The 20066-nt window shown below is 46.2% G+C and overlaps 1 protein-coding gene across 1 annotated transcript in view; it reads right to left on the bottom strand.

Moving 5' to 3' along the window:
- The window catches only part of RIN2 (Ras and Rab interactor 2), a 50841-nt gene extending 35662 nt beyond the window's left edge, over positions 1-15179 (bottom strand). The window contains exons 1-3 of the mRNA XM_014892771.2: positions 15090-15179; positions 14313-14446; positions 10095-10259 (exon numbers count right to left, since the gene is read on the bottom strand). The gene's annotated coding sequence lies outside the window, so the exon portion shown is untranslated. The remainder of the gene's footprint in view (positions 1-10094; positions 10260-14312; positions 14447-15089) is intronic.
- Between the last annotated feature and the right edge of the window lie 4887 nt (positions 15180-20066).

Genomic DNA, 20066 nt, shown 5'->3' with positions numbered 1-20066 from the left:
TGAGCAAGATCCTGCAGTTGTCTCTACATCTCTAGACTCAGCCATTAATCACTCCATTTGCAAACAACAACCCCCTCACAGGAAATCTCATGGGTTTTAAATTTTTTTTTTTTTTTTTTTTTTCAATTTAACCACAAGGATGTCTGCATGCAATCCTATTACCAAAATAAGACCATTCTGGGATTTCTACACTCTCCACTCAAGCCTACAGAGGAAGGAAAACACACAAATACACAAGGACTGCCCTTCAAAGAGTGCTGTGACTCTGGTCAGAAAGCCTCAAACAACACCACCACTGCTTATTTCACTTGCAAGAGCTTCTGGAGCTCTAAACTTCTTCGTGACTTCTACTGCAGCCACTATTTATGCAACATCACTGCTATGTGTAGAACCTGAACTGTGATTTTCAGCTGGGCTCTTCTCAGCCCCACACAGCCCGTGGATCAATCCCTACCTCCCCTCGTGGTGACAATGTCATTTCAAACTGATTTAGGGTAATCTAAATCAGGGTCCAGAGGGTTTTAGTATTTCTGACTAAAATCAGCACAATGGGAAACACTGCTGGGTTCTTTTGTATTTGTTGGGAAGGACAAATACACATTTGATTTAATTTAAAAAAGTAAAAAAAACCCACCCTGCTCAATATGACAGTATGACACTTGACAACATGCCAAGAGATATACACTGTAATTCAGATTTTCAGCACATGTCCTCATCCTCATGCAGTTCATTTTCCTGTTCTCCTGGTGCATTTGCCAGTCCCAGGGAGCAGGCTGTGCTCATCTCTAACCCACAAAGCCCTGGTTTGTCCAATTACTCTGACCTTATCTGAATCTTGGCAAAATTAAACTTTCCCTTTTGAAAGTACTTCCTCTGAGAAGCTGACTGCAAGCCTCCTTTCAGGAACACAGATACAACTGAGCACAGTATCACTTTGAAAATCCATCAAACAAGACCTTCAGTCTGCAAACTATCACTGGTGCCAGGATCTGGCAGATCTCTATACTCAAATGTTGCATTGTGTTAACACAGCTGTATCCACACAAGCAAAATGTAAGGGGATTATGTACAAAAGAAATTCTAATTTCCATCATTCTTCTGGCTGCAGAAAGGGTTTACAGTCTTTTTTCTTTTTTAAAAATTCAAGTAATGCAAGGGCACGTTACTTGTAGAACACAAGTAAGACTTACAGTAAAAATGGTAAGTCGCTCTTTACACACTGCTGGATTTTTGGATTTTGCCATTTTATATAAAGAGTTTCAACGCTGCTTATCCAGCTTAAGGTAACAATGCTGCAACTCATTAAGGCACCAGGTAGTGCTTTTAAAGCTGCCACCAGGACAGACTGACCTTCTGGGCTGTAGAAACTCACCCAGACAGAGCCTGCAGGCTTATTTTTCCTCCCTGATTCCAGATCCTATTCGCTGGCAGCCTTTCATGAGACTAAAGGACAAAGAGGAGTTATTACTTTGAACTTGTTTTAGCACAGCACTCTCAGGAGAGGTTTTAAGTCCCATCAGATTTTGGGCAGATCCACTGTCTCACTCACAGCTGTCTACCCATTCCTTTTATCTTCAGGAAACGAAAGCATCTGAAAATCCCATCTGAAAAGGGCACAAGAACTGGGCTGGCTCTGCTCCCACCAACACGAGCAGACATGGCATCACTGTTTCCAGCACGAGCCTGCAGTCATGCAAACACTGAAGGACTCAGAAGAGCCAATCCTCGGGCTTTGCAGAGCCCTGCACGCTACCAGGAGAGCTCTGTGTGCTGCTGGTGCTGCCTCTCTGCACCCCTTCCTAAGCTGCTGCTTCCTCCCTTCCACTAAACAACCTCTCCCTGGCTTGCTCTCGTGGCATACTTTCCACATTATTGAAAAGGAATAAAACCCCAAGTCACTTCCTCTGGCACACCATTTAGTCATGGAGGATACTACCAAATCTCTTGTAAGAGAATGATTGTTTGTTGATGCATTCATGTCTTGATATGCCCCTGGAAATGTCAGAGAAATACACTTAGGAAGAGATTGACTTGGATTTGGATAAGCTTTCAGAAGGTTTCTATTCTTCCCAAATTCCCTGGCCTAGATACCTCACAAAAACTAGTGTTTCCTGCAGTATTTCTGTAATTTCCATTTACTATTCCTGCCAAAACCACTGAACAACAAAAATTAAAATATTCACAAGTGTCTTCAAACATCTTAAAAAGTTTAACATTGAGCTGCACTTCCTGGAAGACACAAGAAGAAGTAATTGCTTTAATTACAATATTAGCTTCACAGTCTAGAGAAACTCCAGAATTCATAGTGACACTTTAATGCAAAGGGACAGGGGGTTCAGCACCTGCATCTGTCCAGCCTGGCCTTGGACATTTCCAGGGATCCAGGGACAGCCACAGCATCTCTGGGCACCCTCACAGGGAAGAATTTCTTGCCAATATCCAATCTAACCTAAACTTAGTCTCTGTCAGTTTGAAGCCACTTCCCCTTGTCCCACCTCAAAACATTTCTCTCGTGTGGCAAAGTATTATGTGCATCAGAGCTTGTGCTCAGTTTGCTCAGTGCTCCCAGAAAAGCTTCAGCCGATTTCCAGTAAGAGCAATTCTCTTTTTCAGAGCCAGGGGAACACAAATTCTTTTGATAGATTCTTCTTCACGTAATTCATTGAAAAGGATTGCATTTGTTTACCCAAAGCAACAACAAATGGGGGAAAAAAAAGGCAGAAAGTTCTGAAAGTTGTTTGACCTTAAGAGTAAGTATGAGACATGGATTGTGAGACAGAAAAGTGATCTTAAAAGAACTCCAAAAGCTGTGGGATTTTTTTTAACCCTAAATATCTTTTAGGCTCTTTACTAGTAAAAAAAAAAGGCAAATGTTAAATAGTTTGTACACCATGAACAATGACAAAATATAGCTTCTTTTAATTCTAATGCAGTAGCATTTTCTAGTTGTTTGTTGCATAACCAATATGCTTAACAGGTGTATTTTGTAAGAAAATATCTCCTTCTAAAAGCAAGCAACGGTTTCATTATTCCCTATGAAACATTTTGCAAAGTAAACTGCTGCTCAGGAGGCAGCCAAGAACTCCAAAGAAACTACATCCTGCATTTCATAGAATCAAGAGAAAGATTTCCACTGATGGCCACAATGACTGGAATGAGTTTGGCACAGCACAGCAAAGGGTGTGCAAGAAGAAACTGTAAGATCTGGAGGCTGTTATTCCAAACTCCACTTCAAAGCTTGTGCTGTGCACCTCTCATCTTCAGGGCAACGATTAACCAGGGAGCAAACACCCCTCTCTTTATTGTGGTGTTGGCCTTATGCTCATTGTCCTGGTGACAGTTAGAAAGATAACATGTGAATTGTGCTATTCTAATGGTTTAGCTATTAACTAAGGAACCAGGTTATCAGAAATGCACTGCACTATTTGGCACCTCGTTTTCTGGATAGCTCCCAGTGACAGCAGCTGCTCACTTCCAGCAATGCAGGCTGCTCTTCCTCTGAGTTAAATATAGAGTACTTTATTTCAGCTGAGTCCATGGTAAAGGCTAATATTTTAATTCCTTAATCAAAACTAGTAAGATGTAATCACCTGGGACACTTCTCAGTTTAGCCCTTAGCATTAGTTAGGAACAATTTTACCCTTTCTTCTTTATTCACACCTTTAGCATATTACATGAAACTGTAATTTCGTGGACCACAAAAACTTTACACCAAACACTATGTTCACAAGTATCAAGGAGACAAATCTAAAGAGGTTTTGGAGTTTCAGGAAGCATTTGTGCCCTCTCTGGCCTATGCATGGTCCAGGAGTACCTGGGGTTAATGCACTCTTGTGATTTCAGAGATGGGCCTCACATTGGGTGAGAACTTGGATGTGCAATTAGCTTTGGTTCCCCCTGGAAATGGAGAACAGCACTGCCCTGCTTCAGAGGGTTTTCTCCAGCAGTGACACACTCAGCAGTGACAATTCCAGACACTGCACTGATGGAGGTGGCCCACAGGAAGCCCTCACTGTCACCAGGACATGTGCAGAGCTGTCACCAGAGGAGGGGGACACGGTCCCGAGCTCCTGATCAGCCTGGAGGGAGAGCTGCACTAGCTGAACTCTGCAAGCCCCTTCCAGCCTCTGGTTTGTGCAAAGTAGGAAGGGGAAGGAACAGGGAAGTGTATTATCTTTGGGAGGGTTTTGGCTTTTTTTGTTTTCTTCTTTTACAATACCAAGATATTAGAGGAAAAGCACGATTTTTTTCTTACTCAGTTTCACACAGAGGTGGGAGCCCTTCACCACTCCAAAACTCCTGTCACACAGGAATTGCTAAATTGCCATAACCCAAAAGGAAACACTAAGTCCAAAAGCATAATATCAGCTTAAATAATGAATAAATTAGACTTTTAACTTGGCATTTATTAGCAAATGTTTCCATGCTGCCTGTCTAAGAAGGCAAAGCATCTCACATCCCGAAGCACAGCAGGTCAGCACCAAGTGACTGACCCCAGGGCACTCCAGCTGCAGGTGTGCATTTGCTTCCTGTGCAATAATAATTCCATCTGCATGTCAGTGACTGCATTTGCACTAGTGCTTTCTGACCAAGAGGTTAAAAAAATCCAACAGACTCTATGAGGAAGATCACATGCGAGTTCTTGTGGCTGCACTGTTTATTTTAAACAGCTGGACATCAGACATGATGGACAGTTTGCTTCTTTATTCACTCAGCACTCACTAGTACTTTTTGAAGAATGCAATTGATTGCTGCATGAAGCGATTCTTGTAGCAAACTTCCAGCGTGGTTCCCCACCCTCGAGGGTGCACAAACACAGCAAACCATGAGGCTGAGTACCGGCTACAAGATTTCTTTCTCAAGGAACAAAAGGAAATATTTTCACTAGAAAACCTTTTAAAGAACAGAACCTTCTGCACCACCACAGCACAGCACTGCTAACCTGGGTCGTGTAGAGGGACAGCAACTGCTGGGCTCAGAATGTGTCACTTGCTCCTGGAACCACACTGAAAACTGGAATATCTGTACAGAATGGAAAAAGCAGACAGAGCCAGGAACGTGTGCCAGCTCACTGCTGCACCAGTGTGCCAACACGGCCAGCAGGACACAAGCACAGCACACCACCTCCCTGCCCTGTCAGCTGTGCCATACACACAATCCCTGTCCTGTCAGCTGTGCCATACACACACCAGGGCACGTGGAGTGCCTAGACAAAAGGCCTGCACTTATTTTGAGTTACTAGGAGGTTAAAAACGGAAACAAAACCACAAATCAAATCCTGGAGAGAAAACCTCTATTTGCACAGTCTTTTTATTTCTTGCCTGGTAGAGCATCTGGTTGGGGGCAGAGGGGAGGCATGAATAGGGCAATTTAACAGTGCCTCAGAACCAAGTCTGCAGAGAGCATAATGCATGGTATTGCCCCTACTTGACCTATCTGGAAAAATCAGGAGGTCATTTTAAATTCTCAGAATCACTTCAGACACTTGTACATTCCTCAGAATGATCAGGTCTATAAGACTGTTTATAAAGAGTGACTGTTCTATAAAATCCATGCCCAGCTTTGACCAACTATGCTCTGAAATATTAAGTTTTGTTTTTTTTCATACAGCTACTGAACTACTGCTTATCTGTGGGACTGGAGAGGTGGAGGGATTCACCTTGGAGATGTTTTCTTTTTGAGGGACAAGGGAGTTCCAAATATTCAGAATCTACAGTTTAGTTTCTAAATATATGTTCACCAAACAAAGGAAAATCAGTCATAACATACGACTCTGATAACAGTCGACTACTTTATAGAAAAAAAAATACTAAACAGTGAAAACAAGCTTATGACACACAGCAATGAAACCCAGGAAATTCAAAACTGACAGCTGTTGAAATATCTGTCTCAAGTTAATTCCACTCCTCTTCCTGTTTTCTATATCCTCACCATGGGACTGGCAATGTCAGCCTCAACCAAACTGCCTGGCTCGGGTCCCAACGTGTAACTTCAAAGTCACGTAAGCACAGGTCACCCTTCCTGTCCTGGTGGTGCTCGTCTGGATCTTCCTTCCAAGGACAATTGTCCCCTCTGACTTCTCCCTGCAACTCTTGCCCCTCTGATAACCCTATCACCTTCTGTCACTGCTGACTTGTCAATTCATCAGCAGTGCCAAGATTACTGCTGCTTTCCCAGCCCTTTTCCCTTTTCCCAAAGCTCAAAAACTCCAGATTTCTGGGATCCAGCACATCGCTAGCACCATCCTCTTCCTCTGCTGATCCTGACAAGCCCCAGACTTCCCTGCCATAGCCCCTACACCCAGCCTGCCTTCACTCTTGCAGCTGAAGCCTCATGACTCTGCTAGCCTCCTTCCCTGAACCTGTAAGGTTTCCATCTACCAACCCAATCCCCTTGCTTTTCAGTTTTCACTGTCTTCTACTTCCTAATAAAGCTCCTCTCCTTTTCCACCCCTTTTTCCCAAGCCATCTGCACAAGGATCCCAGAAGACAGGCAGGATTTCATACTCACAGAACAGTCCATGGTAGAAGGGACACTAAAGGCCATCTAGTTCCAGCCTCCCTGCAATGGGCAGGGACAGCTTCCACTGCTACTCCAACAGTAAGGAGAACAGCTTAAAGCCTCTCCCAGCCCATCTTCTTCCAGACGAGGAGGAATGAAGGAATCTCCCTAGGTTTTGGAATGAGCACTTTTCCCTCCTCTAACTTCCTTTTTGATCCCCCAGTCGAACAGGGATCAAACTTTCTTTCCTCAGCAGCATCAGCAGTCACATCAAGACCCGTTTGATTAGAACTAACAAGTTTCTCCAGTTTCCCACCGGATTAATGTGTTCAATCAAACTCCTAGCAGGGGAACTCCTGAAAGAAGCGTGGGTGTTTAGTTCTTCTCTATTAGTTTGCTTGTGTAAACAGTTTGTTTTCTCTCTCCTGGGACACTGTGTTTTGAAATATGCTGTTTAGAAGGCAATAAACAACCTCATTGGTTGAAATGGTGAAACTGGGTCCAAGTGCTGCCAAAAGCAGAGCATTCCAAACACATTGGTGGCTCCAGTATTTACTGCACTGGGGGGGTTACGTTATGCACACAGGTCAGACAGAGTCTGTTGGTGTCACTTTTTTCTTTTGGATCTAAACCAAATGCAGTCAAACCCAGAAAATAAGGCAGCAGCCAGGTGACAGGCTGTCTCCTAGGTTTAAATCTTGCTGACACACTGGTACCAACAGATTCCCATGACTGATGGCAACAAACATTGGCAACCATTGCATATGGGGAGCTGCCACTAAACGTAGTGAGATACACGTTTACTCAGTCCTTTCAAAACCAAAAAATTTAATTGTTTAACAGCTAGTAAACTCCATCACCTCTCATTCTGAAGATAATAAAGAAGAAGCTGCCAAGAGGTGAAAATACTTCTTAGGTTACATAGCACAGTTTCAAGACTTAACACGGCGTTAGTTTATTGCTACTACATCTGCTGCCAGTTATTTTTATACAGCTTCCTGTATAAATTCAACAACATGTAAAAAATCCCTTCCAGGTCTATCAACCACACTTAAAATAAACACCACAAGTCCATCTCTGTCTTCTGTACCTCAGCTATGACGTATCCCCTGCACAAACACGAATCCATGTCCCTGGGGAGTCACAAATCTCTTGAGTAACTTGACCTGCCGTGACTGAGCTAGGGGAACTCAATCCAGCCCTAAAATTAATCTTTTCGTTCCCAGTCAGTCTGCCTTTGTTCCAAAGGGCACATCAAGGAGAAAACAAACATCTTCCACGGTTTGTGGACCATGACCTCAAGTGGCCAGGACTGCTTTCCTGCTTCTCTTCCTACTTGCAAAGCTCTACTCTTATCTACGGGAGAAGGTGAACATGAACAATGCCCAGCAAGGAGCTGGCATCAGCATCCCCCTCTGCTCTGTCCATCCTGCCAATGATACCTCAGCCTAAGCTTCCTGCCACTGCTTCTGTGGACAGCAGACACTGCCTACCCCGTGCTACCAGCACTGTAGAATTCTGCAGCAGGAGCTACTTGTTTGAAACCTGCACGTTCAGTGAATTTCTGGCAATTTCTGCTTGTTAATCTCTCGGTCAGAGATGGATTCCAAGCCCAGCAGCACTTTCAAACAGCTTTCACGCCTCTTAGCACCTTGCCACACAAAAGCACCTCTCTCCAACCTCCGAAAACACACAGTAATAATTCCACCCAGGAACAAACACATTTCACACCTACACACGAATACACTATCATACTCAGGCCTGGGAAAGTAACAGTTCAATTTGCCATTCTATGGCCACCAAGGCTGACCCCAAGGCCCAAGACTTTTTCTCATTTTTACATTCTGTACTCTGGTGATGCAGCCAATAGCCTGCCAGGAACATTATTGAGATTATGTGAACCAACACTCTTCTAGTCACAATTAGAATATTGATAGTAACTACTGAAAAGCAACTCTCACCCACCGTATGTTCCTTGAACACGTAGAACAGTGAAAAGCAACAAACAGAGCATCAGTGGAAATGCCACAGGTATTACACACTCCTTGGCCTGAAATAAACCTTAATTAAAAGGCTGAATTTAGACATAGCTCTCAGGGTGCAGTACTAAAAAGGAGAAAAAAAAGCAGCTGCCTCCTCCAGCTCACTGTGGAGTAGTGAAAGCCACGGCTCTCTGTGACATGGCAAACAGAAGGCCACCAGCAGCCCAGGATGGCACCCAGTGTGTCTGCCAAGAGAGAACACCACTCCAGCAAGGATCAAATCACACAGGATGCAGCTAAAATATTTCTCTGGCTTCCAGAGCTGTTGTAAACCACATGGAAACACACCACAGCAATCACGGTGTATCACCACAAGTGATAGCTTACATATGCCCAGGCATTCATGAAATACCAAGGGATGAAAAAATATTTTTCACATAAACATCCAAAAATGAACCTGCACTGTAACAAACCAAATATTTACTTCGGCAGATCATATTTTCTAGCAAAAATTTTGCAATAAAGTTCAACATTTAAAGAGACATACTGGAAAACAGATGCTGAAAATATCTTTGTAGGGCTTCCTGCCAAAGTGGAGGAACCGTGCATCCATCAGTGTAACAAACATGAACCAAGAATTGTTATGGAACCGCTAAACAGAAACTTTGAACTATCCAAAGGAAAGACAGCTGCTCGCTTGATGGTGAATTCATTTTTTCCTCTGCTAAAAATTCCAAGCAACACAGTTTGCAGAGGATATACTACATAAAGTATAACACTGAGCTTTTCTAACTCCTCAAAGAAAATATCCTAAAGTTCCAGTTCCTTAAAAGCAGTTTACAAAGACTGGAGTAGCAATTCCCAGATCTAACACACATTCAGAGAAAACACTTCAGGATGAGTTTTACTGCACCTACTATTTAAGTCAATCAAGTTCAAGTTACCAGCACATTTTCTACTTCCACCTACCAAAACTGAATTCTCATAAACTTCCAGAACAACCATCATTTGAACAGCTGTATCTAGACAGATCTAGTAAAACCAACGTAAAAATTTAAGGATATGCTGTGGTACAAGTACATACAAAACTTAAATAACCTAGAGCACCCTAAAGGTTCCCAGTCATGCATCCAGACAGTTGTGGCTCTTAGCAAATACACCACAAGAACCCTGCTTCCTTCTCCTAAGCTATTCAGCATGGCCAAAGTCTGATTTCTATTCATGCATTAAGTACCAAGAACGCTGCGAGTAAATTATTCTTTTTTGAAACCCCAGCTGTAGCTAAAATAGCTTATTACAACATTTACTGAGGGCTGACATTTCACAGTTGCCAATATCTAACTGCTTTCCTAAGAAATTACAGTCTCAGCAAGTTATGCAGCATAAAGCATGCCAAGGCCCCAGCTGGCAAAAGGATGCTTGTTTATTTTTGTGAAGGTTATGGTTTTGGTTTGTGGCAGCATTAAAAAAAAAAAAAAAATCAGTTTAAAAACTTAACTGGGGAATTTAAAATGGCCTGGGGATGCCTGCTGCCAGTTTGGGATCTGCTTGTGTGGGGAACTGCTCACCATCTTCTGCAAAGACGTTAAAATTATCACAAGGCTCACTTACAGAACCAGCACAGAGAGGGAGTACACAGCAGCACCTCGGCACGCTGGCTCAGGCACACAGGTTGGGCTGGAACACAGCAGCTGGGAATTCCATCCACAGCTCCACACGGGAGAATCCCCCGTGCCACAGCATCTGGCTTTTTGCACCGAGCACCTGAGCGGGCACCTGCAGGGCAGCAAGATAAAAGAAGGTTTCATGTAAACAGCGTTTCTCCAGCACTGGCTCCCCTGTGCTGCTCTGGGCACTCACTCAGATCCGCCCTCTGCCATCCCCACCTGCTGCTCCACAGCTCCTCACCTGAGCCAGGGAGCCAAGCCAATGCTCCCCTCGATTTCCACACAGTCCCTCTCAAACGCATTTAAAGACACGCCTTGGCATGTGCTCAAAATCCATCATCCACTAGGAGAAAATAATAATCAAAGGATTTGGAGGAAGACGAGGCTACAGATCTACAGTCAAGAAGGGAATGTCAACATATACAACACACATCAGGCACGAAAGAAAAACCAGTAAGGTTTTGGGTTATTTTCATGTTGCAAGTGTCTGTGTTTCAACAAAATCGGCACCTGAGCTGGAGCCCTGGAGTTAATTCCTGGAAAGCACAGATTTGTATTTAGCAAATATAAAGTAGAAGCCAAAAGGGTAATTTTTGATTAAAAAAATTTAAAAAGCGCAAAAGAACCATTCAAGAGTAAAAAAAGTATCTGGCTATTGTGGTTTTTTTTCCTTTTCCTGTACAAGCCACTTGTGAGACCTTGTTTAGAGCACTGTATTTAGTCCTGGGCATTTGGCCAGACGACATTCACATTCTGGAGCTGGTGGAGTGAGGAAAAAGAATAGTTGTGGGGTATTTTTGAGAGAAGTCCCACAGAAAAGAGCTGTGTCTGCTTTTAAACATGTATACATGAGGCTGGGGAGGTGACTTCACATCTCTCACCAGAGTCAATCCGCCGTGCTCTGCCGGTTGTAGTGGAGCAACAACAATTTGCAGCACAAGATTTGTCCTTTAGTTTCTGAACACCACACAAAACAGTCCAGTGCTTTCAGACTTTTCAGGACACAGAAAGACAACGCCTGCTTACGTGCAAAGCAGGGCTTTTACTCTTTAAAGACAAGTTGTAGATAAGACATCCTCCAAGAACATTCATTTACAAGGCTGTCTTGAAAACCCTGTTCCGAGATGAGGAGGAAAAACTGCACTTTTCTCATCCTACCCTCTCATTACACACAGTGTTCCCAGACCAGAATCCTCCCTGGTGCAGCATCATTACCTGTTTTCTCACACAACACCCAACACAGATGCGTGCACTAATTCCAGACAGTATATGAGGGTTACATGCCACAAAATACTGTTATTCCTGCCAGAGGACTGGCAGGACTCCAGGAATTTCCTTTGGCTACTTTCACTCTACCATGGTGAGACCTTCATACTCCTCCCCCATATTCTGCTGATGGCAGAATCCTTACCAGCTCCAAAGGAAACAGTACTGCATTAACGCACAACAATTTTCAACTCAGATAATCGTTTAGATCCAAATTTCCAAAAAAAACAGAATTAACCTAATGACAGAACATGACTGCAGCTCCACAGTTTCTTTTCCTTTATGTGTAGTTTCGCCCTGCTGATCTCAAGGCAAAAATATGGCTTTAACCATTCAAAAAAAAAGAAAAAAATTCATGCATACTTTAAAAAGTAAACAATGGGGTCAATGTATGCAGGCTCATAAAACCCACACGAGGAAACCAAAAGTTACACAGATAAAGCCAAGCTCCTGGGTCTGATTCAGCACTCACAACAGCATAAATTCAGAAGCAACTCCCCTGAAGTCAATAAAACATAAAACATACTGTCAACACAGCAGAACTAGGCCCACCCATTTCTGACTAAAGAGTGATACTCATAAAGAATGGACTTCACCAGCACGAGAACACCTGGGAAAGCTATGCTACACCACGATGCTTTTTGTTTTGCCTGAAAACTTTGGGCAGCAACCCCGAGCTGAAACAGGCAGCTTTTGCCATGCCTGCACTTTACCCACACTTCTCCCAGCAGCACAAGGCCCCAACCAAAAAGGGACCTGTGCTTCCACACTGCACAAACCTCTGTCTTGCCACTCACATCATCAACTGGGACAGGGCATGCTTTCTGGGGCAAAATCCAGCGTGCAGGCAGCCATGGACTGCTGGGGGGTGTGCCTGGCAGCTCCTTCAGCACCTTTCACTTCTGCAGCAGCCTTGCAGAACAAGGGAGGCAGAGAAAGGGCTGCGTGTGTTTGCCTTGGTCTGCCCACAAAACGGCCCTTGAAGCCAAATTAACACAGGCTGGGTTATAGCACAGCACATCTTCCCTGCCAGGTAAGGATCACACAGGACCCAGACCAAAATCAGGATCAGACCACGCCAACACTTCAGACTCTACAGCCAAGAATGCGAAGCAGCAGCAGCTGCTGCCCTTCCACAAACAAAACATGTCATGGCTCACAGCAGCTGAGACAAAGAAAATTTCATGTCCCTGCCAGCTCTTTCTCCTTGTCCTGCTCTAGCTGCAAATGCTCAGGACTCCTGAATACGTATGGTAAGATGAACCAGAGCACCTCAGCACTGGGTAACTGCAGGTGGCAGAATATCAGGTACTTGTAATGTCCACAATAGTCCTATTCTGGATTCTCCAGCTACATGTTCCATAAGAAGACATGGGATAACTGTACTGCATGAAGTGTCATGATGTAGCATTTAATGTGTCAGGAGAAATTTATTTTCAGTGTTCTGAAGTAAGACACGTATTGGAAAACTAGAACCTCATATCCATCTAATTCATACTACAACATCTCTGTGTTTTGCTAAGCAGTGATTCAGTGTAAAACACTGAACATTCAGTTACACTTCCAACCCTTTTCCGGACAGGCATTACCAACTGAATGGAAAAGTGACTTCCCTGCATGCCCTCTTCTAAGTGCCAATTAATGCAAAACCAGCACAATGACCCAAACAAAAACAGAGGTAACTGGCACCCTGACTCTACCTAGCATTGTCTCCACAGCAAGTCTTCACTGAGGAATTTCAGAGGGTTTTTTTGACACATCTTGAGAAATCTCCAATTGCACATTAGAGGCACATAAAGCCTCTTACTCTTAAACCTCTTACTCTCGGGATCCGTAAGGTATGCCAAGTATTTATTACAGCCACAGGCAAGAGCTACACAACCACAGGGTCTGCAACACATTTAACCACAGAACCAGTTTTCTGTGTGTTGCTCCACCTGTGTTAGAAGTTACCTTGTGTCTGCAAGGTAAGAGCACTGTTGATCCCCTTTCTCCTCCTGATGCAGTCTCTTAGTGATCCTACAGGAACAATAGACTGTGGCTGTGGTTGAGTGAGACGTTAAGAAAAGACCATATCTACTTGATACAGTACTCCATCAATCCCCTGCTGCCGATGGGGGATGAAATACCTCACTTATCACTGCGATGTGACAGCCACATTATTCTTGCGCTGCTACAGTAACGGCGCTGTTCTTTTCTTTTTCAAGGCAGTAGATCCCTCCTGAAAAAAAATACAGTCACCCTACTGTTCATTCAGTCTCTCAGTAAGCACTGCTTGAACTAGCTTTAAAAACCACTCAGAACTGCTGAAGACTCAGTCTTCTTCTACAGCACGAGCAAGAGCAGCCACGCCTCCTGGTCCTGTCACCTGTCCAGGTGCCCACCTGCCACGGGAGTAGTTTCACAGAGACACCACGACCACTTTCCTCGAGGGGCACTGAGAGACACTGGAGTGCAACAGGGAGACAAGAGCGATCTGCCAGTGTCACTCACAAGAGCCCCCCAAGACACTGTAACCAGCTGTGCCAGCAGCATGGGCTGCCAGCAGACCCCTGGCCACAACAGCCTCATCCTACTTCTTCCTCCTGATGTAATTAAACAGTCAAGTCCTAAGGAATCAGTTGGCATTTCTGGAGCTAAACTACCCTGAGGAAAGTCAAGGGCTTGGCTGCACGGTTATTCTGGCATACTTTTGCCACAACAAAACACAGAATTACTCATGGAACCAGTGCAGACGCAGCAGAATTAAACAGAGGTGCTGTGGAGCAGCAGAGTCACGGCTGTTGAGCCCTTGCCTTTCAGAGCAGTGCCCCATCAGCCTTGCTGCCCCCACTTAGCAAACACACACACACCTCTGCAGGTACCATCAACTGCACTCACCCGACCAGTTCCTCACCTGTTACCCCAAGCTATCCTGCGAGGGAGAAAGGGCTCCGGCCAGCACGGTCCTGCTCACCCCCGGGGTTTCTGTTGTCATGCAAATACCCGGTGGAAATTCTGTTCTGCTCACTCCTCATCAACTCAGCTGGGCTGGCAAAAGCACATAAAGACGTTCCTTAGTTAATAGGGCTTAAGAATTGCACTTCGGGAAATCAGCAAATGAAACAAATGAGAGGCGAATAGCCCGGAAAGATGAGAAGCTCGCAGAGGAAAATACACCGTCTGCTTTCCTACATCTACCGAACCACACCTGCGCGGTCTGAAAGAAACTTCTGACATAATATTTACAAGGAAACATTGCAGAGGAGGACGCAGCCAGACCTACACGGTACCCCCGGGGTTTCAGGCGCCAGGAAGCCCATTCGGAGCCAGCCAAGGGAGGGGATGCCCGGACTGAGGACTCCTCACGGAGCAGGGCCGGACTCCTGCCCGCAGCAGTGCCCGGCCCGGGGCCGCTCCCATCACGGGAACCGGGACACCCGAGGGGACAGCGGGGACACCAGCAGGGTCCCCCAGCCCGCCGCCAGCGGGGACCGGCCCGACCCGACCGCCCTCGGCTATGAACGGGGCAGAGCGCGGCGAGGGCAAGGCGAGGGCAAGGCGAGGACAACGCTGCCCCGCGGCGCCGCCGGGGCTCGGCTGGGCCCGGCCCCGCCGCTCCCGCCGCGCTTTCGGGGACCGGTTACGATGGAGCCCCGTGACCCCTGCACGGCCCCCGGTGCCTCTCTCTCACCTCAACTCGCTTCGCCTCGCCTCCCGCGCGTCGGCGGCAGCGCCGGGCACCGCAGTCGGAGCCGCCCCGGCCGGGCCGGGCCGGGCGGAGGCGCGGGGAGGAGCCGGCTCGGAGCCGGGACTGCGCATGCGCCGCTCCCGAGCCGCGCTCCGCCCCCGCCGGGCCGGGAACAGCCTGAGGGGACACCGGGGACAAACCGGGATGGACACAGCCCGTGGGGACACCGGGGACAAACCGGGATGGACACAGCCCGAGGGGACACCGGGGACAAACCGGGATGGACACAGCCCGTGGGGACACCGGGGACAAACCGGGATGGACACAGCCCGAGGGGACACCGGGGACAAACCGGGAGGGACACAGCCCGAGGGGACACCGGGGACAAACCGGGAGGGACACAGCCCGAGGGGACACCGGGGACAAACCGGGATGGACACAGCCCGAGGGGACACCGGGGACAAAGCGGGATGGACACAGCCCGTGGGGACACCGGGGACAAAGCGGGATGGACACAGCCCGAGGGGACACCGGGGACAAAGCGGGATGGACACAGCCCGAGGGGACACCGGGGACAAACCGGGACGGACACAGCCCGAGGGGACACCGGGGACAAACCGGGAGGGACACAGCCCGTGGGGACACCGGGGACAAACCGGGATGGACAGAGCCCCGCAGGACACAGCCCGTGGGGACACCGGGGACAGCCCGGGCGGAGCAGAGTCCCTCGGGCCACTGTCACCTGCTCCCGTGGCCTCACAGACTTCTCCAAGTCACCAGGACCCATGGGATGCGAAATAAACTGGTTAAGATCACTCACAGCCTGGATGCTGTTAGGCTGCGTATTTTCCACAGCTCATGCCAGAATGTATTTCAGTGCAAGTTACCTCAATAATAAAACAATGAGAGCAACGTTCCCCTTCCATTCTGGCAGCTGTCAGCAGTGCCCATTAAAAACGCCGGTGACCACAGGGAGGAGCAGCTGCCATGTCAAACCCGGTTACAAACACTTTACATAGACACACCACAGTGAGAAAATCTGCTTAAAGGGGGTGTAAACAATTCCAAAATCGGGACCAATAAAATGAAAGGTGGACGCTTAGCTAGCTTTGAGGAGTGCCTTTAACAGAGAGAGGGGAAGACACTGCTGCTCCTCTCTCCCTGCCAAACATTTGGGAGCAGTGAGGTGAACTGCCAGACACAGAGAAAAACGCGAGCAGAAAAAGCAGTAAACAAGAGGCAGGTCAGGACACAGCTAGACCTGCCAAAGTGGATCAGAACTGAGATCTAAAGACTGGAAAAATTCACTGGAAAAGCCTTTGCCTTTGAAGAATCTGAGACATGGCATCAAGTTTCGTGGGTCGTGCTTCTTACTTATCTTTGAGACCCCTCCCCTCAGTCCAGCTGTGAGATGGCCTTGGCACGGTTTCCTATACATACAGTAAAAGCCTGCAGAACAGCAGGATTTTTTTTTTTTCCCCAAGCCCTGAATGGCTGGGCTGTATTTCTCATCACAGGGGTGTGGGTCAGAGACCAATGTGTAGGCTGGAGGATTTAAGCAGGGATGCCCCTGAGCACCTGACTAGTCTGGACAAGACCAGCATACAGGCTTCCCCAAGCTGCTGCTCTGCTGTGGTATAAACCACGGAGAGGTGAGGGAAGCTTTCCCATGGAATTTGGGGCTGACTGGGCCAGGGAAGTATGTACTTTAGCCATAAAAATCAAGACCTGAGTACTAAGGAAAAGCATCCAGTGTTCTGAGTAGGTACCACAGGGACTGAGCACAGATTTGCTCATCTGTTGTCACACCGTGGCAGCTGCAGGAAGGAGCAGGAAGGGTTAATGCCTTTGGCTAGCTTCTCTCATGGCAGCCAAGGTTCACTTTCCTCTCGATCTGGCTCCTGCCCTAGATGCCTGTCACACTGCTGCGAGCTCTGCGGGAGCGAGAAGAGAAACTGCAGCACAGGAAAAGACAGAGGAGGCGCTTGGATCTCTGTCCTGGAGCTGAACACACGTTGCTGCTGCACCAAAGGAACAACTGTGCCAGCTCCCAGCCGAGGGGGTGCATCCATCCCAGCCTCCACGACCACGTAATGTCAGCCAATGGCTTCAGAGTGACCTTTTCTCACCTGAGAACATGATGCGGGTTTCATTTTATGGCAAGTGACGGCTGTTACTTCAGTGCATTCCAAATCTCACTCTTGGCAGCATTATGTGTGTATTATACTTCTGGCTCCAAGCTGGATTTCTTGTTCTGATTTGCACTCAGATGTTCCTTATAGTTACAGGGAGGAAGATGGGAATCAAACTGCAGGATGGAGGCACAGCAAAAACTGCTTAAGAGCAACGCAGACCGAGATGTTTTGTTTAGTTTCCCTGATTACTTTTTCAAACAGTGTGAACATATCAGAGGGAACATAATTACACACACACACACAAAGACAATAAACCACCCACTAACCAACAAGTGAACAAAACCCTACAAAACTGAGACAACTATTTTTTTCTGCAAGACTAGTTTTTTGTAGCTAATATTGGGATCCTGAGCTCTGTGCTCTGCTCTGTTGTCCCGCGATGTACAGTGAGGCAGAATCTCTCCTTGTTCTGCCTCTTCCCTTTCTCTCAGCCTGTCCCATGAAGGTAGATCTAGCCAACAGCTTTCCAACACTCCCTGACATCCAAACAGATCTCCATGCTAGGGTTCTGATGACAGAGCTGACAACAGCTAAACTTCCTGGCCAGCCAGGAAATGAAAAAGTGGAAAAGCTGTGTAACTGTATTTCCAGCTCAGCAGCACTTACTTTTTACATTCCCTCTCTTTTAACTTCAAGATTATTTCTGACAACAGTATTCAAACAACATGTGTACTTACACAGGGATGTGCAAACACTTGGACACCTCAGCTCCCAAAGATTCTCTACAGTCTGAAACAAAGTGACATGGCAGTAGAGAGGAGATCGCTGTCAAGGGAGAGGATGACTGCCAGATAGTAGCTGTGAATAATCCTCAGGAACTTGGCAACGATCAGAGCCATATTCTGATCCCACCACGGAAAGTGTGTCTCTTTTTTAGGTGGCATTGTGAGGGTAAGGAGAGAAGCAGTGATAGGACCCGTTTTTGGGTAAGGACTTCCTCCCCAGAGCTCAGCATCCCTGGTGCTGTCTCTGACCCAGCACAGCAACTTGAGCTGATCCAAGTTCAGACTTGGAAATACCAGCTAAGCCTCTGCTTTCACTATGGTGGGTGAAAAGCCCTGGCAAAAACCAGCATGCTCTCATCACCTTCAAAAAACCAGGCTGGTATTTCCAGTCTTTCACAGGTGTCTTAACTTGCAGGAATGATTGTGATTCATCCTTTTATCTTTACACTGAAGAGGGAAAAAACACAGCCTGTTTGTAGCCTGGCTTTAAAATTGTTTTCTAAATAAAGTCATTTGTGCTCCAGATCTTCACTTACAGTGAGGAGTGACATACACCATAACAATTTATGGGACAACAGATGATTAGGGAGAACTGTGATGAGCCAATTATTTGTCACTTCAGCATCCCGTTTTCACAGTGCACTGTTTAACTAGACGATACAAAAAATTCACTACTAATGTACTTTATGCTTCTTAATTAATACTAATTAACACTACTTAATTAACATGAACCCTTCCCCAGACTTGGGAGTGCCCACAGACAATCCTGTTCTGAGACGGCAGCAGGTATTTCCTTTATTATTTCTTGGCAGCCAAACCAGACCACGACGAACCTGGAGGAGAATCAGGCCCCCTCTGTACTCAGATAGCAACAAGAATGCCATTATTCCAGGGGAGGGGAAAGAATTCCTGCAGCTGCATTAAAAGATCTTGTGCCCAGTAGTGAAAGCACTAACATTTCCCAGTATGCTTTCAAATTGTAGTCAAGTATTTTGCCTTCGGTTTGGAGCAGCTTGTAAAAACAACGCACAAGACCAGTAAATAGAGGATGATCTGTCTCACAGAGGTAGGCAGAAGCTGGCTGGTCCAGAACCATTTGAACAATATCCTGAGACTGGTCTGAGAGCTAAAGCACTCACTCTTCTCTAACGGGCAGCAAATGGGTGTATGGAGAACAAAATCCATAGCAGAGACAAACAGTATTTGTCTGAAGTGCCACTAAATATTGCAGATTGTTATTGTATTCTGCATTTCAGCCAGCAGTGGGGACAGGCTGTGGCAGGACCAGGCTCTGTGCTCAGGCAGACCAGCTTGGTTTGCACAGGGGAGCCTCGGCAACACAGTAAGTGGATTTGAGTGAGGATGACAAGATCTGGCCTGTTAGGTTTAATATGTTAATCTGCTGCCCAAGTGTACTGCCACGGCTGATTCCTGGAGTAGCTGAAGATTAGAGACCGTCAATAATCCCTGCTGAGCTGCACGGATGAAAGCTATCGAGAGGATTTAAGGAGGAAATAAGGTATATCCAGAAATTCATTATGTTCCAGTTGAGACAAAACAACCCACTGGTATCTGACACTGAGCACAGTCCAGAAAACTAGAAGCAGATATTGGAAACGAGCAAATTTCAACAGGCATAAGGGCAGATGTGATGAACCAGTTAAAAATATTCAATCCAGGCAGCTCTGCCACCAAGGATGGATAGCACTCCTCTTGGTAACTGTAAGGCTCTATGCCCTAGATGGCATTGCTCTACAACACTAGAAAATACACTTCTAAAATCCAAGCTCTCCCTGCAGTCAGCACAAAAGAATTTCAGGCAGGACAAGCGTTGATTTAAGTTCACACACAAAGCAGAGCTCTCTTTTTAAAATGTTACTTGTTTTAGACATTTGCACTGCAGCTGATACGTTAATTATTCCACTTTTTCTTTTCCCCCAGTTATTTTTTAAAGGCTCACTTGTAAAATCTTCTTGTGTGCACAGTTTGAAGTGGTTTCACTGCACCTGCTCTCTCCAGGCATTCAATTGTTTTTGTTTATTCTGTGCTACTCTTCTCTA

This window comes from Sturnus vulgaris, chromosome 3 (assembly GCF_052056855.1).
Source record: "Sturnus vulgaris isolate bStuVul1 chromosome 3, bStuVul1.hap1, whole genome shotgun sequence".
NCBI classification, from domain to species: domain Eukaryota; kingdom Metazoa; phylum Chordata; class Aves; order Passeriformes; family Sturnidae; genus Sturnus; species Sturnus vulgaris.
This window is presented reverse-complemented; position numbering and strand designations above follow the sequence as displayed.